We start from the raw sequence: 13459 nt of genomic DNA, 5'->3' as shown, positions 1-13459 counted from the left end.
GTGTTATGTTCCCATGGTAATATGTTTCCAGGGCCCTGTGTTTCCAGGGTTCTACGTTCACAGGGTCCTATTTTCCCAGGTTCCCATGTTCCCAAAGTCTGATGTTTCCAGGGTCCTAAGTTCCCAGGGTCCTATGTTCCCAGGGTCCTAAGTTCCCACGTTCTGTGTTCCCAGGGTTCCAGTTTCCCAGGGTCCTATTTTCCCAGGTTCCAAAGTTCCCAAAGTTTTTCCCAGCATTTTGTTAACACACATTAACCCTTAAATGTGATTGGGTTGAATTTGAACTGTTTCAAGATAAAATATTTTATGAATGTTATCAAGGAAATTTTTATCGGAACAAGGCGATAAATCAGCTACATACATGCAACAAAACCAATTGTTATCATTTTATTGGATTTTGAATGTCTCTAAAAAAATGTTACACCCGGGGTGCTCTGGGTGAAATCGTTAATTCTAACCCTAACCTAAACCATAGTAGAGGTGTGTTCTGTGTTCTCATTCCAAAGGCCAGGGAATAAGAGTGAGGAGGCAGGCTCTGACGTATCCGGCACCTCGGGTAGAGCGCTCGTCTTGCCCGGTCGGCATCATGCCCCACAAGCACGCCCTCCTTCACTGCGGGGACAACAAACCCTAAATCACTTCCATGTCCTGGATCGGACTGATCCCTTGGCTCACACCTTCCCTCCATTTTTTTAGAAGGTTTAGGTGGTAAATATGGGTGGACCCCCTACGTCTGTGCGTTCGATTTCATAATCAACCTCCCCCAAGCGTCGTGTAACAACGAAGGGTCCTTACCACTTCGCCAGTAATTTTGAGCTGGGCCTAGGGAGCAGTATTAACACCTTGTCTCGCCGTGAGAATCGTCCCCACCGAGCCCCCCCACCAAAAACCCTTGGTACCGGGCACGTTGACGAATGCTGCCCACTGCTCCTGGCTGCCCCCCTGGAGGAAGGAGAAGCCAGGATGCGTCAAATGCAGAGGCATCATTTCCCTGGCTGCCATCTGAAGCGTGTGTGAATTGAAAAGATTCTTCTTAGTTTGTTTTAACTTAGTTTGCCCTGCCAGTTTTCCTTATTCAAGGTCGGGCACCCCACGAGGTCTCCTGCCAAACAACAGCTTAAAAGGGGAAAAACCCCTGGAGGATCAGGGAACCTCCAGCACCCTGAGCAACATGGGGTTCAGCTATGTGTCCCAATTTCGGCTGTCATCGTGGACAAACTTCCGGATCATGTTTTTCAACGTTTTGTTGAAGTGCTCGACCAGGCCATCCGTCTGTGGGTGGTAAACGCTGGTCCGAATTGAGCGGATGCCCAGTAACCCGTACAGTGCATACACTCTGCGAGATATAAACAAAGTGCCCTGGTGGGTCATGATTTCCTTCGGAATCTTGATCTGGGAGATGACCTGAAACAGTGCCTGCGTCACATTTTTGGCCGTAATACTGCGCAGCGGCACTGCGTCGGGGTATTGGGTCGCGTAGTCCACTAGGACTAACATGAATCGATAGCCCCGAGTTGCACATCCGCCCAGATGCCTGGCCAATAGAAACGGGCCATTATCCGCTCGAGTGTTTTCTTGTGTCCTAAGTGACCGGCCATTGGGTTATAATGATCCGCCTGGAAGACTAAATCACAACAGCTTTTAAGGGGCTAACAATTGGATAATCTCTTCTCCCGATTGAGCGTCACAGTTCACTCGATATAATCTATCCCTAATCACTGCGAAATACAGGTGAGTAAGCACAGCATCTGGGCGCACCAACACGCCATCGATTTTATCTATCCGCTCAAAGGCCCCGAGAAGCATATAGTCCCAGTCCATCCTCCATGGGATGGACTGGGAGTTCCAGGGAAGTTCCCACCTGGGGCTCCACCTCCCCTGCTCTGGTGACTTCCGACACTCATATATACCTACAGACCGTTAGCACAGCCCCCCTGCTTCTCTCATGAACACATTGAAACCTGGCCAATTTGTACAGGGGTGTGACAGGCGGGAACTAACCCCGGCCTTTACCCCATGCTTTTTTCCCTTATACCAATTTTCAACCCATGATGCCTCTACCAAAGCCTTGGGTCAAACCAGGTGTTGCTGAGTCATCGTCTGCAAACAGCCCCAGTCCAGCAAAGCTTGATGTCTACCCCCTTGTAAGCTTACCGGCACATGGTAGGCCCCTGGCAGACTCTCTTTCTGGCGCACTGGCCACCCGAATGACCTGGCCAACAACCATGATGGGGCAGTCCTGGAAGTCGTGGTCAAGTCGCCCACATACCTTCCCACGCGTCTGCCCAGCTTCCAGTGATCCCAAGGCCGCGCCACCCTGGAAGAATTGGGGGGCGGGGGGCGGAGCAGAAGGTGGCCTCCCGCCGGTGGTTGTCTCTCCTCTGGCAGGGCAAGGGGCGGGGTGGGCCTTTACTGGGGCCCCTGAAGGGAGGAGGATGGTGATGGTCGCAAGGTCCAGGGAGCTTGTACTTGCCGGTTCAGGCGCAGGCCCCTCGGCGGTCCCCGACAGTCGGTGTCCCGTGGCTCCCTTGGTGGGCCCTTCTTCCGGCCAGCGCGGTAGGCGGAGGTGTGCGCGTAGGCCTTGGTGTAGTCCTCAGGTGGCATCACACCCAGCTAGCGGCGCCGGCCGGTAGATTGTCCACGAACTGTTCGGTGGCCACCGCCTTGACGATCTGGTGCGGGGAGTGCTCCTCCAGTCATAGCCACCGCTGGGCCATGTTGGGTGTCGTAGGGACTGACCGGAGACGCAGGCGGTGGCCCTCAGGTGTTCTCCCAGCCTGTCCATCAACCCCCTCTGATCGACAGCGTAGCTCGATCGCTGCTCTGGGGCTAGGGCATGCGCTGCCAGCTGGCCTTCTCCCTAGAGGAGGAGAACAAGCCCCCATGCCTGCTCTTGGTCCGATCAGCTGACTGCCTCGGCCATCAGTGTGGACTCCCCAGTGCAGCAGAGAGCAGCTTCACTCCTGAATCCTGCAGATCATTGTTGCTCAGGTCCAGCTCTCTCAGACTGGAGGAGTTGGAGCTGAGAACTGAGGCCAGAGCTTCACAGCTTCTCTCTGACAGATTACAGCCTCTCAGCCTGCACACACACATGGATGCAGATAAATAAAATACATACTTTTGGGGATGGTAGCTCAGGAGGTAGAGCTGGTGGTCTAGTGATCCAAAGGTTGCTGGTTTGATCCCAGGCTCCTCCTGCTAGCATGCTGTAGTGTCCTTGAGCAAGACACTTAACCCCTAATTGCTCCTGATGGCTGCGTCCGTCGGTGTTTGAACAATTGTAAGTCGCTTTGGATAAAAGCGTCTGATAAATGACTAAATGTAAATGTAATGTTAAAGATTCTCTTTCCATAAACAAAAAAACTATCTTCACTTAAGTATTTTCTCAGATCCCAAACAGCTTACATTTGTTATATACAAATGTTATCTGTGCACCTACAGAGATGTTTTGGAGGCTTTGACCACAGGCAGCAGCCTCAGAAGAGCCTCGTCTGAAGCAGAGTATTTCTTCAGGTCAAACACTTCCAGGTCCTCTTCTGATGACAGTAAGATGAAGAGCAGAGCTGACCACTCAACAGAGGAGAGGTTTGCTTAAGAGAGACGTCCTGATCTCAGGTGGTGTTGGATCTGCTCCACTAGAGAACGATCATTCAGCTCATTCAGACAGTGGAACAGGTTGATGCTTTTCCTTGATGTAACGCACTGTTTCCCGACTGGTCGCTGAGGTACTTCCTGTCTGTTCCAGCAGGGTTTTTAAGAGCATCTGATTGGTCTCCAGTGAAAATCCCAATAGGAAGCGAAGGAACATGTCCAGATGTCCATTGCCACTCTGCAAGGCCTTGTCCACAGCTCTCTGGTGGAGAGATTCTAAGTTAAGTTTATTTTCAAAAAGCTGAGATAACTTTGATGTTGCTTGTGTTTCTGACAGCAGATTGACACCATTGCTGGTGAATGTCAGCTGGTGTGTGTCTGGAGCCCTTTCTGGTTTGCAATGGTGATGGACAGGTTAACAGATGAAATCAGGCAGGAGTCTCTGTGGACTATGATGTTTGCGGATGACATTGTGATCTGTAGTGAGAGTAGGGAGCAGGTTGAGGAGAGCCTGGAGGAGTGGAGGCAGCATTAGAGAGAAGAGCAATGAAAGTCAGCAGGAGTAAGACACAATACATGTGCCTGAATGGGAGGGAGGGCGGAGAAAAGCTGAGAATACAGAGTGATTGTTGGGAATGCTCCCGCCTACTTAAATGCTCTTGTAAAAGCACATGTAACCCCCGTATGCTGCGCTCATCAAATGAGCGTGGCCTGGCTCTGCCGGCCGTACAACCACGGCAATCCAGGTTATTCTCATTTGTAGTTCCACGTTGGTGGAACGAGCTGCCAAAAATGACCAGAGCAGGGACCTCCCTCTCTGTCTTTAAGAAGCACTTAAAGACCCAGCTCTTCAGGGAGTACCTCCTCTCCTAACTTACAAGTACTTAGCACTACCTAGCAGTATTTATTGTTACACTAATGTCTCTGTCGCAATGTAGCTTGAATGTTATTCTCCCTTGTAAGTCGCTTTGGATAAAAGCATTTGCTAAATGAATAAATGTAATGTAATGTAATGAGTGGAGGTGGAGAAGGCGGATGAGTTCAAGTACTTGGGGTCAACCATCCAAAGCAGCGCAGAGTGCAGGAGAGAGGTGAAGAAGAGAGTACAGGCAGGGTGGAGTGGGTGGAGAAGAGAGTACAGGCAGGGTGGAGTGGGTGGAGAAGAGTGTCCGGAGTGATCTGTGACAGAAGGGTTCCAGCAAGAGTGAAGGGGAAGGTGTACAGGACGGTAGTGAAGGCAGCCATGTTGTACGGTTTAGAGGCGGTGGCACCGACTAAAAGGCAGGTGGATGAAGTGGAGGTGGCAGAGTTGAGGATGTTGAGGTTTTCATTGGGAGGGACAAGGATGGACAGGATTAAGAATGAGGACGTTAGAGGGACAGCTCAGGTTGGACAGTTTGGAGGAACAGGGAGAGAGGCCAGATTGAGATGGTTTGGACACATGTGGAGGAGAGATGAGAGTTACATTGGGAGGAGGAGGCTCAGGGTGGAGCTGCCAGGAAAGAGGAAAAGAGGAAGCCAAAGAGAAGCTTGATGGAGGTGCTGAGGGAGGACATGCAGGCGGGTGGTGTAAGGGAGGAGGATGCGCAGAACAGAAGGTGTTGGAGGCAGATGATCCGCTGTGGCCACCCCTAACAGGAGCAGCAAGAAGAAGAAGAAGAAGATGATAAAAGAGCACTGCAACTTTTAAAGTGTCCCCTTTAAATTATGTGGTTTGGTGGATAGATCCTTCCGCTTGGAATGTGGTTAAACCTGCCAACTTGGAGATAATATCCGCCCACTTAGTGTTAGGGTCCATCGCGTTTGTCGTTAAGACCACGCCCATTTTGAGTTAAGGCCCCGCCCGTTTGGAGTAAAGGTCCCACCCATTTTGAGTTTAGGCCCCACCATTTCGTGGTTAAAGTCCTGCCCTAGTGAAGTTAAGGTCCCGCCCATTTGGGGATAAGGTCCTACCCTTTGGAGTTAAGGCCCCGCCCATTTGGAGCAAAGATCCCCGCCCAATTTGAGTTAAGGCCATGCCCATTTGGCGTTGAGGACCTGCCCATTTGGAGTTTAGGCCCCGCCTGTTGGGGGTCAAGGTCCTGCAAATTTGGAGTCAAGGTCCCACCATTTGAAGTTTAGGTCGCGCCCCTTTGGAGTTAAGGCCCCGCCTGTTTGGAGTTAAGGTCCCGCCCACTTTGAGTTAAAGCCCCGCCCATTTGGAGATTAGGACCTGACATTTCACTGCATATATGTATGAAAGTATGTATATGTATGTGACGAATAAACCTTTTGAATCTTGAATCTTGAATCTGTAATATGGAGTTAAGGCCCCGCTTATTGGAGTGAACACCCCACTCATTTGGAGTTAAGGTCCCGCCAAATTGGAGTTAAGGTCCCACCTGTTATAAGAATTTTATATTTCTATATATATATTACTGTGCCTTTCACAAAAACTCTTGTATAACGTATAAGCACTCTGCTCTCTTTCTGAAGGCTAAGCAGAGTTCACATTTTATTGCTGTGATTTTCTCTTAGATTTTTGTACGATATATGTGTACTCTATATATATATATATGTATATGTGTGCCCCATCAATGAAACTGTCATGTCAGCATGATCTATGCAGGGGCGTCTTGACATCAGCTGACCTCCATCCCAGCGGCTCCCCGGCTTCTCCTCTGCAAGAAGACTGCATAAAAGCTCAGTTCTCCAGTGAGAAATTGAACATTTCCTCTGTGACTTTCTGTTGTGTTGTTACACAGAAACTGCTCCTCTTGTACAACCTTGGATCCTCTTGTACAAGATTAAATACTTTGTTAACCTAAAGTATTTGTCTCCGATTTCCTCTGTAAAGATAAGTCCGTCCACAAACAAAGTTTATAGCTGTTTTACTTTAACACCACCTATTTGGGGTTAAGGTCTCGCCCATTCTGAGTTAAGACCCCGCCCATTTGCAGGTGCTGGGGGCTGTAGATGCACCAACGTGATTAAGTGGGCTGAAGGGGGGCACCGCCCTACTCACCTGGCTAAGGACACGCCCTGAGGTGATGGTAAACTGGCTCTGAACTACACACAAGGTTTTCCAAACCTGACAAAGGACACTTGTTATTTGGATGAAAGGAGACCGATCCAAGTCTGCCAACGTCAGTACAGCTGCTTGTCTTGTTGTTCTGTGGTTGTTGAGCGTTCTCAGCTAAAGGGACTATTTCCTGCTGTTGTTGTTGTGGATCCAGCATGTCGTACTGCCGTGGATCACAACGCACACGGAACCAAAGGACACAACACTTTCCTTTCCACACTTTCCCCACCCAGCCACTTTAATTGACATCTTTTGTTTTCTACTACGACACGGTAAAAATGCATAAAACACTGCAGGTCTCTGAAATAAGTTTTGCATTAAATAACCTTGTAGGAAATTATATGGTATGAATAAACACACGGAAATAATATTAAACACGTTTCTAAATACATGTCTCAAATGTGTTCTACTTGTTATACTATGTATATGGAACAGGTTAGTACTGGAAAGAGAAAAAAACTACACAATTACAGAGTCTGGAGTCACTCCGGCAAAAGAACGGGCGAGTGAGTTATGACTCACAAACTGAAAAGAATTCCTGATGAATAATGTCCAGGATGAAAGGGTCAAGATATTTAGCAAAACTCTGAATACTGAATGGGACTTATTTACACTCTGGATTCCAGCAAGATATTCCATTTGAACAGCATTAAAGGATTCCTGTGAGAGTTACACTCACAACTCAGAGCCGAACAGACTCTTCTGACTCTCGGTCCTCGTCCACCGGAAGTCCTCCCTCGCTCACCGCGCCTTCAACCACGTCAATCAAATGGAACGACTCTTTTCACCGAGTGACTTGTTCAGGAGTCCTTGGTTCTCCTACCTTTTCAATGGGAGATCTATTGTCGTACTAGTACCTTTTTAATGGGAGATTTATAGTTGTACTAATACCTTTTTAATGGGAGATTTATAATCATACTAGTACCTTTTCAATGGGAGATTTTTAGTAGTACTAGTACCTTTACAATGGGAGATGTCTACACTTCCATATCAGAGTAGAATGGTCTTCTTATAATAAGGCAGTAAAAGCTACATGTTGGTTATCATGGTGGAACATGTCAATATGAGTAAAGCTGCAGATTTATAACCAGCTGCACAGTTAACCTCCACATCACACACATCCAGTCAGTCAGTCTGCTTGTTCCAACTGGGATGAGCTAAATAGACAACATGGGTTTGTGAGTTGTGTTATTCTCATTGACCTTAACATCTCATTGATGTTCTCCGTTGTTTGTTCATTCAGTAAATCTTGCTCCTGTCTGCCGACGTCAACTGAAGTCTCATCTGAAGGAGAAGTTCCAGTGTTTGTATGAGGGAATCGCTAAAGCAGGACAAGCAACACTTCTGAACCAGATCTACACAGAGCTCTACATCACAGAGGGAGGGGGTGAGGAGGTCAACCAGGAACATGAGGTCAGACTGATTGAAGCAGCTTCCAGGAAAACAGTGACAGGAGAAACAGTCATCAAATGTCAAGACATCTTTAAACCCTTACCTGGACAAGATCAACCAATCAGAACACTGATGACAACGGGCCTGGCTGGCATTGGTAAAACAGTGTTAACAGACAAGTTCACTCTGGCCTGGGCTGAAGACAACGCCAACCAGGACATACACTTCACATTTCCATTCACCTTCAGAGAGCTGAACTTGCTGAAAGGGAAACAGTTCAGTTTGGTGGAACTTGTTCATCACTTCTTTCTTGAAACCAAAGAATCAGGAATGTGCAGCTACGACCACTTCCAAGTTGTGTTCATCTTGGACGGTCTGGATGAGTGTCGACTTCCTCTGGACTTCCAGAACAATGAGACGTGGACTGATGTCACAGCGTCCACCTCAGTGGACGTTCTGCTGACAAACCTCATCCGGGGCAACCTGCTTCCCTCCGCTCGCCTCTGGATAACCACACGACCTGCCGCGGCCAATCAGATCCCTCCTGAGTGTGTGGACATGGTGACAGAGGTGAGAGGCTTCAGCGACCCACAGAAGGAGGAATACTTCAGGAAGAGAGTCAGAGAGGAGGAGCAGGCTGACGCCATCATCTCAAACATCAAGGCATCACGCAGCCTCCACATCATGTGTCACATCCCTTCTTCTGTTGGATCACTGCTACAGTTCTGGATCACGTCCTAACAACAGCCCAGAGAGGAGAGATGCCCAAGACCCTGACTGAGATGTACATCCACTTCCTGCTGGTTCAGTCCATACAGGGGAACGTCAAGTATCGTGGAGGATCTGGGACAGATCCACGCTGGAATACAGAGAGCAAGAAGATCATTCTGTCTCTGGGAAAACTGGCCTTTGAGCAGCTGGAGAAAGGAAACCTGATCTTCTATGAAGCAGACCTGGCAGAGTGTGGCATTGATGTCAGAGCAGCCTCAGTGTACTCAGGAGTCTTCACCCAGATCTTTAAAGAGGATTGTGGGCTTTACCAGGACAAGGTGTTCTGCGTTGTCCATCTGAGCATCCAGGAGTTTCTGGCTGCTGTTTATGTCTTTCTGACTTTCACCAGCACCGGTGTCAATCTGCTGTCAGAAGCACAACCAACATCAAAGTTCTCCCAGGGAAAGAAAAAGAAACGTGGCTTACGATCCCTCCACCAGAGTGCTGTGGACAAGGCCTTGCAGAGTGTCAACGGACACCTGGACTTGTTCCTTCGCTTCCTATTGGGCCTTTCACTGCAGACCAATCAGCTGCTTCTACGAGGCCTGCTGGAACAGACATGAAGTACCTCAGTGACCAATCAGGAAACAGTGTTTTACATCAAGGATAAATTCAGTGAGAATCTCTCGCCAGGAAGAAGCATCAACCTGTTCCACTGTCTGAATGACCGTTCTCTAGTGGAGGAGATCCAACATCACCTGAGATCAGGACGTCTCTCCAGAGAGAAGCTCTCCCCTGCTCAGTGCTCAGCTCTGGTCTTCATCTTACTGTCATCAGAAGAGGAGCTGGAAGTGTTTGACCTGAAGAAATACTCTGCTTCAGAGGAGGCTCTTCTGAGGCTGCTGCCCGTGGTCAAAGCCTCCAAAACATCTCTGTAGGTGCACAGATAACATACATAAATTAATTGTACGCTGTTTGACCTCTGATGAGATATTTGAAGTTAATATTTGTGTATATCTAATATAAAACTATGTATTTCTGTGTGTGTGTGTGTGTGTGTGTGTGCAGGCTGAGAGGCTGTAATCTGTCAGAGAGAAGCTGTGAAGCTCTGGCCTCAGTTCTCAGCTCCAACTCCTCTCGTCTGAGAGAGCTGGACCTGAGCACCAATGATCTGCAGGATTCAGGAGTGAAGCTCCTCTCTGCTGCACTGGGGAGTCCACACTGTGCACTGGAAACACTCAGGTCAGTGTTCCTCAAAGTTGGCCTCGAAAAATATTCACATTCATATAGTGGTACCTTGACTTATGAGTTTAATTCGTTCCGTGACAGAGCTCTTAATTCAATCTGCTCGTATAGCAAATCAATTTTCCCCATTGAAATCAATTGAAATGGCATTCATAGTACTCGTCGGAGACCCCGTCCATCTCCTCGTCCTCCGCTAAATGGGCCACCTCCTCATCGGAGGAGGGACCCCCAGGGTCGACAACCTCCGCCTCTGAAACATCGCTGGAGGACGCAAACAAGAGGGGTGGTGGGGTCTGCGGTCGGGAGGGTTGACCCGGTCTGGAGGGCTGGTCAGGATGGCGCTGATGGAACCTCCTGATGAGGGTGTGGTCCAGAATGTGCCTCGCAGGGACCCAGGACCTCTCCTCCGGGCCGTTACCCTCCCAATCCACCAGGTACTGCAGGCCTCTCCCACGCTGGCGGGAACGTAGGAGACAGCGGACAGAAAAGGCAGGACCCCCGTCAATGAAGCGCGGAGGAGGCGGGGGAGGCGCCAAGGGAACCAGAGCACTCTCCCGGACCGGCTTGACTTTGGACACATGGAAGGTGGGATGGACGTGCATGGACCTGGGGAGCTTGAGCCGCACTGCCACCGGGTTGACGACCTTCTCGATCATGAACGGGCCGATGAACCGAGGAGCCAGCTTCTTGGATTCCACCTTCAGGGGGAGGTCCCGGGTGGAGAGCGACACCTTCTGGCCCGGCTGGTACTCCGGGGCCTGGGGGCGGCGACGGTTGGCGGCAGAGGCGTTGCGGCCAGCGGCTCGGAGGAGGGCGGCCTGGGCCCGGGTCCAGGTCCTGCGACAGCGGCGAATGAAGACCTGGACGGAGGGGCACGAAGCCTCCTTCTCAAGGGCCGGGAACAGAGGCGGTTGGAAGCCGTAGGCGCACTGGAAGGGGGAGAGGCCTGTGGCCGAACTGGTCAGGGTGTTGTGGGCATATTCCACCCAAAAAAGCTGCTCGGACCAGGACGACGGGTGTTGTGATGTCATGCAGCGAAGGGCCGTCTCCATCTCCTGGTTCTTCCGCTCCGTTTGGCCGTTGGACTGGGGGTGGTACCCTCAAGAGAGGCTGATGGTGGCCCACAGGAGCGCACAGAACTCCCTCCAGAAGACAGGCGAACTGGGGACCCCGGTCAGGCAGGTTCGGAATCAGTCCAGAGAACGCTGGAGAGTCTGGTGCAAGCATCGAAGACAATCTGGCAATTGGTGACTGGTGAGACAGGCATATATAGTGGTTAGATTTCAGATCGGGAACAGCTGTGTGCGCAGGTGAATAGAGTTGGGCTAATGGGACAGGTAAGGAGAGGGAGGGGAAAGTAGGCGGAGATCATGACATAGATCATTTTTGCCTTCTCGCAGATGATACCCTCCGTCACACTATCTCGTACAAGCTGCTTCTCCGTCAACCACGCCAACAGCAGATTCTCCATCTTTTCATGGACGGCGGTCCGCAGCTTAGACATGATTTTAATGCCCTGGGCTGGCGTAGCACCCTTTATTGTCTCCTTCTGCTTCAGTATGCTACATATGGTAGAAGTACTACGCTCGTACTGCCTTAACAAATCCATCACACGCACACCTCGCTCATGTTTTTCTATTATTTTGCGCTTTAAGTCAATGACATCATCCGTTTCTTCTTCTCAGCACTTTCTTCTCAGCACCCATGGTTCGAAAAAAAAATTGGCAAAATAACTGCACAAAAAGCACAAATGGCGAGCACAAAACACAAAAGCGATGCCTTCACGCTCAGGTAACTACGTGTAGTGAAGGAGTGAGACGCGGGATGCTGGCTGCATTCGCTGGCCATGCCCACCTGCGGCGGCACCTGAAGCTCGCTCCTCGTAACTCAAATGTTTGCTTGCAAATCAATACAAAAAATCGACGGAACGACGGCTTGTAACTCGGAAAACTCGTATGTTAGTGCGCTCGTAACTCAAGGTACCATTGTATACATGTTAACTGTAAATAACTATGTCAATATACACTATTAAATATAGGTAACACAACTGTATTAGAAATAATACATATATCCATCCATTATCTATACCGCTTATCCTCGTGGGGGGGCTGGAGCCAATCCCAGCTCATTGGGCGAGAGGCAGGGTGCACCCTGGACAGGTCACCAGTCTGTCACAGTGCTGACATACAGAGACAAACAAGCATGCACGCTCACATTCACACCTACGCTCAGTTTTGTTCATGTCTTTGGAATGCGGGAGGAAACGGGAGTACCTGGAGAAAACCCACGCAGGAACAGGGAGAACATGCAAACTCCACACAGAAAGGCCCCCACCCGGGAACCTTCTTGCTGTGAGGCGACTGAGCTAACCACGGCACCACCATTATATATAAACATTATTATTCATTTTTCAAACAGTGTCATTGAACAACGTTCCAAAGAGTCACAACTTCCATCACAGTTACAGCCTCACACACCTTTACATCCTCACATTCAAAGGACAGTTAAATGACGACCCCCCCAACCCTCAATTAAGGATCAGGAAAAGGGACTTAAAATAAATCCCTTTTTGAGAAGGGACTTGAGAGAGGGATCCTCCTTCCAGGATGGCTAGGAGAGCAATAGGTGCAGAGTGAGGAAGAGAGACATGGAATTAAGAACAGCAAAACACACAATGTCAAAACTACCAATTATACATGAGAGTATATTGGAAGAGACGTGAAAGTGGAATAAAACAAAGGTGTCGTGGTTATTTTAAATGGTTAATTTCCCATGAAATGTTCTTATAATAACCACTGTGGGATTGAATGGGGGATTTGTCTTCATGCACCATGTTCATTGGAACCCAAAAACAACTCCAGTAAAGTGAATGTACAAAGTGGTTTCAAAATAAAGGTCAAAGGACAAAGGACAAAGTGTTTTGGAACATGTGTACTTTATATGTGTCGGCATGATCTTACCTTTTTAAATCACCCATAAAAAGACTTGACTTGTATTATTACACGGCTCTATGGAATATTGACTGATTGGTCAATCAGTGGTCAGTTATTTCTGAATAATGACGTCAGTCTTTTAATAATGACGTTGTAAGGGGGGACAACTTCTCCCTGCATGTGTTCACATCCTGTCACCACGGCGCTGGCATACTGCTTCTAAGGTCATTTCAAATCAATATTCCATCTCATTGTATTATGTTTCAGTGTCTGTTGCCGTAGTAACCATCTACCTGATGTTGACACCTGGTGCTTCATGTTGTTTGCAGCTTGTCAGGCTGTCTGCTCACACAGGAGGGCGTGGCTTCTCTGGCCTCAGCTCTGAGCTCCAACCCGTCCCATCTGAGAGAGCTGGACCTGAGCTACAACCACCCAGGAGAGGCAGGAGTGAGGCTGCTCCCTGCTGGCCTGGAGGAACCACGCTGGAGACTGGACACCAGCTGAGACTCCCTGACAAGCTCTTCTA

The 13459-nt window shown here is 49.2% G+C and overlaps 1 pseudogene across 1 annotated transcript; it reads left to right on the top strand.

The window, feature by feature from the left end:
• The first annotated feature begins 2836 nt into the window (after positions 1-2836).
• Positions 2837-13437, top strand: LOC307230755 (NLR family CARD domain-containing protein 3-like; annotated as a pseudogene). Its single transcript has 4 exons — positions 2837-2939; positions 7896-9689; positions 9824-9997; positions 13263-13437. The product of its transcript is annotated as an NLR family CARD domain-containing protein 3-like (transcript).
• Positions 13438-13459: the final 22 nt, after the last annotated feature.

The sequence above is a fragment of the Zeus faber genome (genome assembly GCF_960531495.2).
Source record: "Zeus faber genome assembly, chromosome: 5".
Classification (NCBI taxonomy): Eukaryota; Metazoa; Chordata; class Actinopteri; order Zeiformes; family Zeidae; genus Zeus; species Zeus faber.
The sequence above is the reverse complement of the archived record's forward strand: the minus strand, read 5'-3'. Positions and strand labels throughout refer to the sequence as shown.